Source organism: Symphalangus syndactylus, chromosome 12, assembly GCF_028878055.3.
Source record: "Symphalangus syndactylus isolate Jambi chromosome 12, NHGRI_mSymSyn1-v2.1_pri, whole genome shotgun sequence".
In the NCBI taxonomy this organism is placed as follows: Eukaryota; Metazoa; Chordata; class Mammalia; order Primates; family Hylobatidae; genus Symphalangus; species Symphalangus syndactylus.
This window is the reverse complement of record NC_072441.2, coordinates 44,351,780-44,363,347: the sequence shown is the minus strand read 5'-3', so window position 1 is coordinate 44,363,347 and position 11,568 is coordinate 44,351,780. Positions and strand designations below refer to the sequence as shown.

Below are 11,568 nucleotides of genomic sequence, written 5' to 3'. Positions count from 1 at the left end.
TAGGACCTGTCTCTTGTTTTAACTACAGTCTCACTAATAGTGATAGCACTTTTTGCACATCAATAATATTCTCCATCATCATGCCAGATGCTTCAACTTGGACTGTGTAGTGGTTTTAAAATATATCCACAAAGTCTTTGATATTCCTTTTTTTATTTTTTATTTATTTATTTATTTATTTTTTGAGACAGAGTCTCGCTGTTTCGCCCAGGCCAGACTGCAGTGGCGCTATCTAGGCTCACTGCAAGCTCCGCCTTCCGGGTTCACGCCATTCTCCTACCTCAGCCTCTCGAGTAGCTGAGACTACAGGCGCCCGCCGCCGCGCCCGGCTATTTTTTTTTTTTATATTTTTAATAGAGGCGGAGTTTCACCGTGTTAGCCAGGATGGTCTCGATCTCCTGACCTCGTGATCCGCCCGCCTCGGCCTCCCAAAGTGCTGGGATTACAGGCGTGAGCCACTGCGCCCAGCCTAAGTCTTTGATATTACATCCTTCAATATGTGAAGCTTAATTTTCCTTCTTTTGAGTGTGAGCTCGACTTAGTGACTTGCTTCTAATGAATAAAATATAGCAGGAGTGAGAGGAAATCTTCTGAGACTAGATCATAAAAGGCATTGTGACTTCTTCTTTGATCTCTCTTGTTGGATCGTTTGCTCTGTGGGAAGCCAGCTTGCATGTCGTGAGGACTCTCACACAGCCCTATTCAGAGGTCTACGTGGTCAACAACTGAAGCTTCCTGACAACACCCAGCACCACCTTGCCAGGCCTGTGAATGAATGATCAGCTTAAAAGTGAATCTGCTAGTCCCAGTCAAGCCTTCAGGTAACTGTAATCCCAGCCAACATCTAGACTGTAACCTCGTGAGAGAACCTGAACCAGAACTACCCAGGTAAGCTGCTCTCAGATTCCTGACCCATGAAACTATGTGAGAAAATAAATTTTTATTGTTTTAAATCACTAAGCTTTGGGGGTAATTTTATTATGCAGCAACAGATGACTAATTCAGAGTAGTTTTGCTTGACGTTTTCTCACCTACTTAAGCTATACTATTTTCCCCTCATTTATTTCATTTACTGCCCGGTGATATTCCTTCATCTCTTAATTATTGTTTTCACATGCACTCATTCTATAGGCCTTTCTATCTTCCACTTGTTTGGAGAAAATTCTCCATAGGTCTCTTGCATTTTTTTCTATCTGGTGAGCAGAAACAACTGTCTTTTTGTTCTGGATCATCGTTTCAAGGATGCAGGTTTGCTTACTGTCAGTATAATAAAATAATGTCTTCCTCTGGAGCAAGGTCAGACAGGTTTGCTTACTGCCCCATTATAAAAGATTCAGGTTTTGTAAGTTCAGCATTTCTCAGCTGTGATGCAAACCTACCGCATGTGCAGTATACACGGGGCCCCTTCGGCATCACCCCCATGGCACTTGGGTGGGAAGGGTAGCTAAAGCAAAAATGATGTTCATGTGGCCTGCTGGGTCCTGAGTAATTAAACCCTTTATCTCTGCTATAGGATCTCATGACTTTTGCAGGCTAACTTGTCAGCTTGCAAGTAAGGTAAAATCTCAGACTCTTCATGGTTCTTGACAGTTTTAACTCATTCACCTGAATTCCACCTAACGCTGCCCCTTTTCAATTAATTCTTTAATTCATTTATCAAATGAAAACTGCTAAACCTCTCACTGACTCCCATTTTAACTGTGCTTTTTTTTCTTTGATACATCTTAGGAAATGTGTTAGCAATGCAAATTTCAAGCACACTCTCCTTATTTCTACCTTGGAACTCTAGAAGGTAGCAATATGTATACATATTTTTGAGACAGGGTCTTGCTCTGTCACCCAGGCTGGAGTACAGTGGCACTATCTCGGCTCACTATAACCTTTGCCTCCTGGGCTCAAGTGAGCCTCCCACCTCAGTCTGAGTAGCTGAGACTACAGATGTGCAACACCATGCCTGGCTAAGTGACAATTTTTGTGTGTGTGTTATATCTTCCTCCTATTCTTTTCCATAGAACCACAGCATCCTTCCACCTGTCTCTGAATAGCTGAGACTATAGGTGTGTGCCATCATGCCTGGCTAAGTGACAATTTTTTGTGTTATATCTTCCTCTTATTCTTTCCCATAGAACCATGACACCTACCACTTTCAAGACAAATGTGTACAACTTATGTCTCCTGGAAGTATTTACCCATTGTTCTTAAACCTGATTCTGGTCATAGTCTGATTGGAATAACTCTGTTCCATCTTTGCTTTCTTTTATCTCCCTCAAGTACTTAGCTTTTACATCTTATACAACAACAGTTAATTGTAGACATACATTTATGCCTTCTAAAAATCGTATGTTAACACATGTAGATGTTTTTTTTTTTTCCTCCTCTATAGGATAGCAAACTCCTTGAAAGCAAGAGATGTGGCTTTTGTTTCCTTAGCAAGACAAGCAGATCTGGACAAAGTATGCTTTATTTACATGGTAGTAATTTACCAGTGCTGGCAGACCCAAATGTTCTGGCTTCCTGGGATAATCCAAATCTCATTGGTGACATTGCCTTGGTTTTTGAACGTAGGCTTAGAAACAGTTGCTGAAGTAGCTCCAATCCTAGGAATCAGATGGCAGTCCTTGAAACTGCCTCTGGCTGCCACTGCAGAGCAATTCCTCTTTTCTGGCCCAAGATTTCTTAGCAGTCTTAGCCTTTATCCAAGACTTTTTACTCTTTCCTTCAGGCTGCTGTAGTTTAAGTCATCCTCTAGAAAACAAAACAAAACAAAACACAAAACCCACCAAAGCTCTTCAATCTTTTGTCCATTGAATAAATCTTCAATTCTCTTTCTTATGCCCTTTAATGTTCTCTCTCTCAGTTAAGATTGGGCTTCTTGGTTTCATATTCTATTCTCTGTGGGAAAGCATTAAAAATAAGAACTAAACAAAAAGTCTTACAGTAAAGGGAATTTTTTGGGGGTCTCTGCTTTTCTTTTTGATGTTTAATCTATTCTGCAAACACAGAATTTTAGCTAATCTGTCCCTCACTGTATCTGCACTCCTGGAAGTTTAGTCCTTGTGGGCAGTTTCTTTTTTTTTTTTTTTGACAACTTTTATATATAGCCTTTTAGAGATCATCTCCTTTCTCCAGGCCCATTCTGCTGCAGGCTTGTGAACTTGAAGCTGCGTGAGTGTGTCTGTATGTGTGCACGTGCACACATAAGAAGGAGAAAAAGAACTTTCTCACCAAGCAGACTTTTTCAAGTGTCCTCAGCTAGTTTAGAATCTGTGAGTCAGGCACAGAGGCAGGGGGTGAATTTGTCCCTTGATGATTCCCATGGCTAACAGCTTCTTCAAATTCTGTAAGGTTGTGATATAGCAGTTTTTTCTCACCGGTTTCTTGGCTTGCTGTCCTAATTTGGATGGTCTGAAGTTGTGATATTTAAAGTAGCCAAAGGAGTAAAATTAAGGCTCATTTTTATGTTGTGGCCATGCAACATGGGGATTCATAACCAAAAACATTTAATTAATAACATGAGATAATATATGGGAAATACAATGTACACTTCTTTTCGATACTATTATTCTTTCAAATTGCTGTAAAAGCCCCAATGAAAAGAAAGTCTTATGTTAGAAAAATCTTTATCTTTTTGGTCTTGTGAAAATATTCTTTTTTTACTATTTGTTTTTGTTCCAGAACTAAAGTTTTTTTCCTAAACCATATATATATAGAGTTTATGTATGTATGTATGTATGTATGTATGTATGTTTTGAGACAGGGTCTTGCTCTGTTGCCCAGGCTGGAGTGCAGTGGTGTGATCACAACTCACTGCAGCCTCAATCACCTGGGCTCAAGAGGTGCGCCCACCTCAGCCTCCTGAGTGGCTGGGACTACAGGCATGCACCACCATGTCTGGCTTATTTATTTTATTTTATTTTTTGTAAAGGTAGGAGTCTCACTATGTTGGCCAGGCTGGTCTTGAACTCCTGGGCTCAAGTGATCCTCCTGCCACGACCTCCCAAAATGTTGGGATTACAGGTGTGAACCACTAAGTCTGGCCCAAACTTTAAATATATATACGTATATATATATATATATATATATATACGTATATATATATATGTGTATATATATACATATATACGTATGTATATATATGTATATATACGTATATATATATACATATATATGTGTGTGTATATATATATATACACATATACTTTTTTTTTACAAGTGACTTTCAGAGAAAAAAAGAGCTGAGTACAATAGACTGTTTCACCTGGTGTTTCAATATTTAAAGTTTCCCGCCTTGCCCCTAGGCCAGATTATTACCTACATATTTTACAAATTTTTTGGAATTACTACATAACTGTCAGAGATATATGGCTTGAATTACTATAACACACATCAGAGTGTCTGCTGAAGACATGCATACATTTAAAACAGTTATAAAAATAACAAACACCAATATTAGCTTAACTTTTTCTTATTCTTGTCCCAAATCGTATTCTCATCTTTCCCTTACTTGAGGTGAACTTAATTTTACCATGTCACAAATTGGGTTCCTCATGAAACAGTCTCTGAGACTCTGAGATTTGTGTGTGGAAGTTTTTTTGGTGGGTGTTTTGGGAGACATACCTGTGAATGGTGAGGGAAGAATAATAGGGTTAAAGGAAAAGTTGAACTATGATTCAGTCACAGTAGACATTTCAACTGACCTTATAGAGACTTCTGAAACTGGGATGCCTGTGAAAAATTGTCTGTCTTAAAGCAAGGAGGCCAAGGCTATACCCCCACATTGGTTAGTCGCTGGATGCAGACCTTCCCCATGGAGGAGAGAGAGCCCTAGGCAGGACAGCTTTCTTTGGCAGGTTTCTACTTGTGGCAAACATGCTGCTCTAAACATCCATGTACAGGTTTTTGTGTGAACATAAGTTTCCATTTCTCTAGGATGAATACCCTAAAAATAGCTGAGTACAACAGATGGATGTGGGATTGTTGGATCATATGGTAAGTGTAGGTTTAATTTTTTTTATTATTATCATACTTTAAGTTTTAGGGTACATGTGCACAACGTGCAGGTTTGTTACATATGTATACATGTGTCATGTTGGTGTGCTGCACCCATTAACTCGTCATTTAGCATTAGGTATATCTCCTAATGCTATCCCTCCACCCTCCCCCCTCCCCACAACAGTCCCCGGAGTGTGATGTTCCCCTTCCTGTGTCCATGTGTTCTCATTGTTCAATTCCCACCTATGAGTGAGAACATGCGGTGTTTGGTTTTTTGTCCTTGCGATAGTTTGCTGAGAATGATGGTTTCCAGATTCATCTGTGTCCCTACAAAGGACATGAACTCATCCTTTTTTATGGCTGCATAGTATTCCATGGTGTGTATGTGCCACATTTTCTTAATCCAGTCTATCATTGTTGGACATTTGGGTTGGTTCCAAGTCTTTGCTATTGTGAATAGTGCCACAATAAACATACGTGTGCATGTGTCTTTATAGCAGCATGATTTATAATCCTTTGGGTATATACCCAGTAATGGAATGGCTGGGTCAAATGGTATTTCTAGTTCTAGATCCCTGAAGAATCGCCACACTGATTTCCACAATGGTTGAACTAGTTTACAGTCCCACCAACAGTGTAAAAGTGTTCCTATTTCTCCACATCCTCTCCAGCACCTGTTGTTTCCTGATTTTTTAATGATCTCCATTCTAACAGGTGTGAGATGGTATCTCATTGTGGTTTTGATTTGCATTTCTCTGATGGCCAGTGATGAGGAGCATTTTTTCATGTGTCTTTTGGCTGCATAAATGTCTTCTTTTGAGAAGTGTCTGTTCATATCCTTTTCCCACTTTTTGATGGAGTTGTTTGTTTTTTTCTTGTAAATTTGTTTGAGTTCATTGTAGATTCTGGATATTAGCCCTTTGTCAGATGAGTAGGTTGCAAAAATCTTCTCCCATTCTGTAGGTTGCCTGTTCACTCTGATGGTAGTTTCTTTTGCTGTGCAGAAACTCTTTACTTTAATTAGATCCCATTTGTCAATTTTGGCTTTTGTTGCTATTGATTTTGGTGTTTTAGACATGAAGTCCTTGCCCATGCCTATGTCCTGAATGGTATTGCCTAGGTTTTCTTCTAGGGTTTTTATGGTTTTAGGTCTAACATGTAAGTCTTTAATCCATCTTGAATTAATTTTTGTATAAGGTGAAAGGAAGGGATCCAGTTTCAGCTTTCTACATATGGCTAGCCAGTTTTCCCAGCACCATTTATTAAACAGGGAATCCTTTCCCTATTGCTTGTTTTTGTCATGTTTGTCAAAGATCAGATGGTTGTAGATATGTGGCATTATTTCTGAGGGCTCCATTCTGTTCCATTGGTCTATATCTCTGTTGTGGTACCAGTACCATGCTGTTTTGGTTACTGTAGCCTTGTAGTATAGTTTGAAGTCAGGTAGTGTGATGCCTCCAGCTTTGTTCTTTTGGCTTAGGATTGACTTGGCGATGCAGGCTCTTTTTTGGTTCCATATGAACTTTAAAGTAGTTTTTTCCAATTCTGTGAAGAAAGTCATTGGTAGCTTGATGGGGATGGCATTGAGTCTATAAATTACCTTGGGCGGTATGGCCATTTTCACGATATTGATTCTTCCAACCCATGAGCATGGAATGTTCTTCCATTTGTTTGTATCCTCTTTTATTTCATTGAGCAGTGGTTTGTAGTTCTCCTTGAAGAGGTCCTTCACATCCCTTGTAAGTTGAATTCCTAGGTATTTTATTCTCTTTGAAGCAATTGTGAATGGGAGTTCACTCATGATTTCGCTCTCTGTTTGTCTGTTATTGGTGTATAAGAATGCTTGTGATTTTTGTACACTTATTTTGTATCCTGAGACTTTGCTGAAGTTTCTTATCAGCTTGAGGAGATTTTGGGCTGAGATGATGGGGTTTTCTAGATATACAATCATGTCATCTGCAAACAGGGACAATTTGACTTCCTCTTTTCCTAATTGAATACCCTTTATTTCCTTCTCCTACCTGATTGCCCTGGCCAGAACTTCCAACAGTATGTTGAATAGGAGTGGTGAGAGAGGGCATCCCTGTCTTGTGCCAGTTTTCAAAGGGAATGCTTCCAGTTTTTGCCCATTCAGTATGATATTGGCTGTGGGTTTGTCACAGATAGCTCTTATTATTTTGAGATACGTCCCATCAATACCTAATTTATTGAGAGTTTTTAGCATGAACGTTGTTGAATTTTGTCAAAGGCCTTTTCTGCATCTATTGAGATAATCATGTGGTTTTTGTCTTTGGTTCTGTTTATATGCTGGATTACATTTATAGATTTGCGTATGTTGAACCAGCCTTGCATCCCAGGGATGAAGCCCACTTGATCTTGGTGGATAAGCTTTTGATGTGCTGCTGGATTCGGTTTGCCAGTATTTTATTGAGGATTTTTGTATCAATGTTTGTCAGGGATATTGCCCTAAAATTCTCTTTTTTTGTTGTGTCTCTGCCAGACTTTGGTGTCAGGATGATGCTGGCCTCATAAAATGAGTTAGAGAGGATTCCCTCTTTTTCTATTGATTGGAATAGTTTCAGAAGGAATGGTACCAGCTCCTCTTTGTACCTCTGGTAGAATTCGGCTGTGAATCCATCTGGTCCTGGACTCTTTTTGGTTGGTAAGTATTGATTATTGCCTCAATTTCAGAGCCTGTTATCGGTCTATTCAGAGATTCAACTTCTTCCTGGTTTAGTCTTGGGAGGGTGTATGTGTCCAGGAATTTATCCATTTCTTCTAGATTTTCTAGTTTATTTGCATAGAGGTGTTTATAGTATTCTCTGATGGTAGTTTGTATTTCTGTGGGATCAGTGGTGATATGCCCTTTTTCATTTTTTATTGCATCTATTTGATTCTTCTCTCTTTTCTTCTTTATTAGTCTTGCTAGCGGTCTATCAATTTTGTTGATCTTTTCAAAAAACCATCTCCTGGATTCATTAATTTTTTGAAGGGTTTTTCGTGTCTCTATATCCTTCAGTTCTGCTCTGATCTTAGTTATTTCTTGCCTTCTGCTAGCTTTTGAATGTGTTTGCTCTTGCTTTTCTAGTTCTTTTAATTGTGATTGTAGGGTGTCAATTTTAGCTCTTTCCTGCTTTCTCTTGTGGGCATTTAGTGCTATAAATTTCCCTCTACACACTGCTTTGAATGTGTCCCAGAGATTCTGGTATGTTGTTTCTTTGTTCTCGTTGGTTTCAAAGAATATCTTTATTTCTGCCTTCATTTCGTTATGTACCCAATAGTCATTCAGGAGCAGGTTGTTCAGTTTCCATGTAGTTGAGCGGTTTTGAGTGAGTTTCTTAATCCTGAGTTCTAGTTTGATTGCACTGTGGTCTGAGAGGCAGTTTGTTATAATTTCTATTCTTTTACATTTGCTGAGGAGTGCGTTACTTCCAACTACGTGGTAAATTTTGGAGTAGGTGTGGTGTGGTGCTGAAAAGAATGTATATTCTGTTGATTTGGGGTGGAGAGTTCTGTAGACGTCTATTAGGTCTGCTTGGTGCAGAGCTGAGTTCAGTTCCTGGGTATCCTTGTTAACTTTCTGTCTCATTGATCTGTCTAATGTTGACAGTGGGTTGTTAACATCTCCCATTATTATTGTATGGTAGTCTAAGTCTCTTTGTAGGTCACTCAGGACTTGCTTTATGAATCTGGGTGCTCCTGTATTGGGTGCATATTTATTTAGGATAGTTAGCTTTTCTTGTTGAATTGATCCATTTACCATTATGTAATGGCCTTCTTTGTTTCTTTTGATCTTTGTTGCTTTAAAGTCTGTTTTGTCAGAGACTAGGATTGCAACCCCTGCGTTTTTTTGTTTTCCATTTGCTTGGTAGATCTTCTTCCATCCCTTTATTTTGAGCCTATGTGTGTCTCTGCACATGAGATGGGTTTCCTGAATACAGCATACTGATGGGTCTTGACTCTTTATCCAATTTGCCAGTCTGTGTCTTTTAATTGGAGCTTTTAGCCCATTTACATTTAAAGTTAATATTGTTATGTGTGAATTTGATCCTGTCATTATGATGTTAGCTGGCTATTTTGCTCGTTAGTTGATGCAGTTTCTTCCTAGCCTCGATGGTCTTTACAATTTGGCATGTTTTTGCAGTGGCTGGTACTGGTTGTTCCTTTCCATGTTTAGCGCTTCCTTCAGGCGCTCTTTTAGGGCAGGCCTGGTGGTGACAAAATCTCTCAGCATTTGCTTGTCTGTAAAGTATTTTATTTCTCCTTCACTTATGAAGCTTCGTTTGGCTGGATATGAAATTCTGGGTTGAAAATTCTTTTCTTTAAGAATGTTGAATATTGGCCCCCACTCTCTTCTGGCTTGTAGAGTTTCTGCCAAGAGATCAGCTGTTAATCTGATGGGCTTCCCTTTGTGAGTAACCCGACCTTTCTCTCTGGCTGCCCTTAACATTTTTTCCTTCATTTCAACTTTGGTGAGTCTGACAATTATGCATCTTGGAGTTGCTCTTCTCGAGGAGTATCTTTGTGGCGTTCTCTGTATTTCCTGAATTTGAATGTTGGCCTGCCTTGTTAGATTGGGGAAGTTCTCCTGGATAATATCCTGCAGAGTATTTTCCAACCTGGTTCCATTCTCCCCGTCACTTTCACGTACACCAATCAGACATAGATTTGGTCTTTTCACATAGTCCCATATTTCTTGGAGGCTTTGTTCATTTCTTTTTGTTCTTTTTTCTCTGAACTTCTCTCTGGCTTCATTTCATTCATTTCATCTTTCATCACTGATACCCTTTCTTCCAGTTGATGGCATTGGTTACTGAGGCTTCTGCATTCTTCATGTAGCTCTCGTGCCTTGGTTTTCAGCTCCATCAGGTCCTTTAAGGACTTCTCTGCATTGGTTATTCTAGTTATCCATTCATCTAATTTTTTTTCAAAGCTTTTAACTTCTTTGCCATTGGTTTGAATTTCCTCCTGTAGCTTGGAGTAGTTTGATCGTCTGAAGACTTCTCTCAGCTTGTCAAAGTCATTCTCTATCCAGCTTTGTTCCATTGCTGGTGAGGAGCTGCGTTCCTTTGGAGGAGGATAGGTGCTCTGATTTTTAGAGTTTCCAGTTTTTCTGCTCTGTTTTTTTCCCATCTTTGTGGTTTTATCTACCTTTGGTCTGTGATGATGTTGACGTACAGATGGGCTTTTGGTGTGGCTGTCCTGTTTGTTAGTTTTCCTTCTAACAGACAGGACCCTCAGCTGCAGGTCTGTTGGAGTTTGCTAGAGGTCCACTCCAGACCCTTTTTGCCTGGGTATCAGTAGCGGTGGCTGCAGAACAGTGGATATTGGTGAACCGCAAATGCTGCTGCCTGATCGTTCCTCTGGAAGTTTTTTCTCAGATGAGTACCCAGCCGTGTGAGGTGTCAGTCTGCCCCTACTGGGGGATGTCTCCCAGTTAGGCTACTCGGGGGTCAGGGACCCACTTGAGGAGGCAGTCTGCCCGTTCTCAGATCTCAAGCTGCGTGCTGGGAGAACCACTACTCTCTTCAAAGCTGTCAGAGGGGGACATTTAAGTCTGCAGAGGTTACTGCTGTCTTTTTGTTTGTCTGTGCCCTGCCCCGAGAGGTGGAGCCTACAGAGGCAGGCAGGCTTCCTTGAGCTGTGGTGGGCTCCACCCTGTTCGAGCTTCCTGGCCATTTTGTTTACCTAATCAAACAACTAACTCGGCAATGGTGGACACCCCTCCCCCAGCCTCACTGCTGCCTTGCAGTTTTATCTCGGACTGCTGTGCTAGCAATGAGCAAGACTCCGTGGGCGTAGGACCCTCTGAGCCAGGTGTGGGATATAATCTTGTGGTGTGCCATTTTTTAAGCCCCTTGGAAAAGTGCAGTATTAGGGTGGGAGTGACCCAGTTTTCCAGGTGCCATCTGTCACCCCTTTCTTTGACTAGGAAAGGGAATTCCCTGATCCCTTGCACTGCCCGGGTGAGGCGATGCCTCGCCCTGCTTCGGCTCACACATGGTGCGCTGCACCCACTGTCCTGCACCTACTGTCTGGCACTCCCCAGTGAGATGAACCCAGGACCTCAGTTGGAAATGCAGAAATCAAGAAATCACCTGTCTTCTGCGTCACTCATGCTGAGCTGTAGACCAGAGCTGTTCCTATTTGGCCATCTTGGCTCCTCCCCCGGTTTAATTTTATAAGAAACTGCCAGGCTGTTTTCCAAAGTGGCTGTACCATATTGCATTCCTATCAGGAATGTATGAGAGTGCCAGTTGCTCTGTGTCCTTGCTAGCACTTGGTATTTTTTTTTTTTTTTTGCCATTCTAATAAGTGCATAATGGTATATCATTGTGGTTTTTAATTGTGTTTCCATAATGCCTAATGATGTCATATTTCTTTTCATGTGTTTATTAGACATTCATTTTTTCTTCATATCTTTTTCCCATTTTAAAAATGAAGTTGGTTGTTTTCTGATTGCTGAGTTTTGTGAGTTTTTAAAGTATATTCTGGAAACAAATCCTTTATCAGGTATGTGATTTACAAATATTTTTTCTCCAATCAATGATTTGTCTTCTCATTCTCTTTATGATT

At 40.3% G+C, this 11,568-nt stretch overlaps 1 long non-coding RNA gene across 4 annotated transcripts in view; it reads left to right on the top strand.

Annotated features, from left to right (window-relative positions):
- Positions 1 to 510: 510 nt before the first annotated feature.
- Positions 511 to 11,568, top strand: part of LOC134734106 (uncharacterized) — a 314,108-nt gene continuing 303,050 nt past the window's right edge. For 3 of the 4 annotated variants that reach the window (XR_010117478.1, XR_010117476.1, XR_010117479.1), the window contains exon 1: positions 511 to 888. This is a non-coding gene — a long non-coding RNA (uncharacterized lncRNA). Of the gene's footprint in view, positions 889 to 4,929; positions 4,990 to 11,568 lie in introns of all 4 variants that reach the window. The other variant, XR_010117477.1, reaches the window with a different exon arrangement.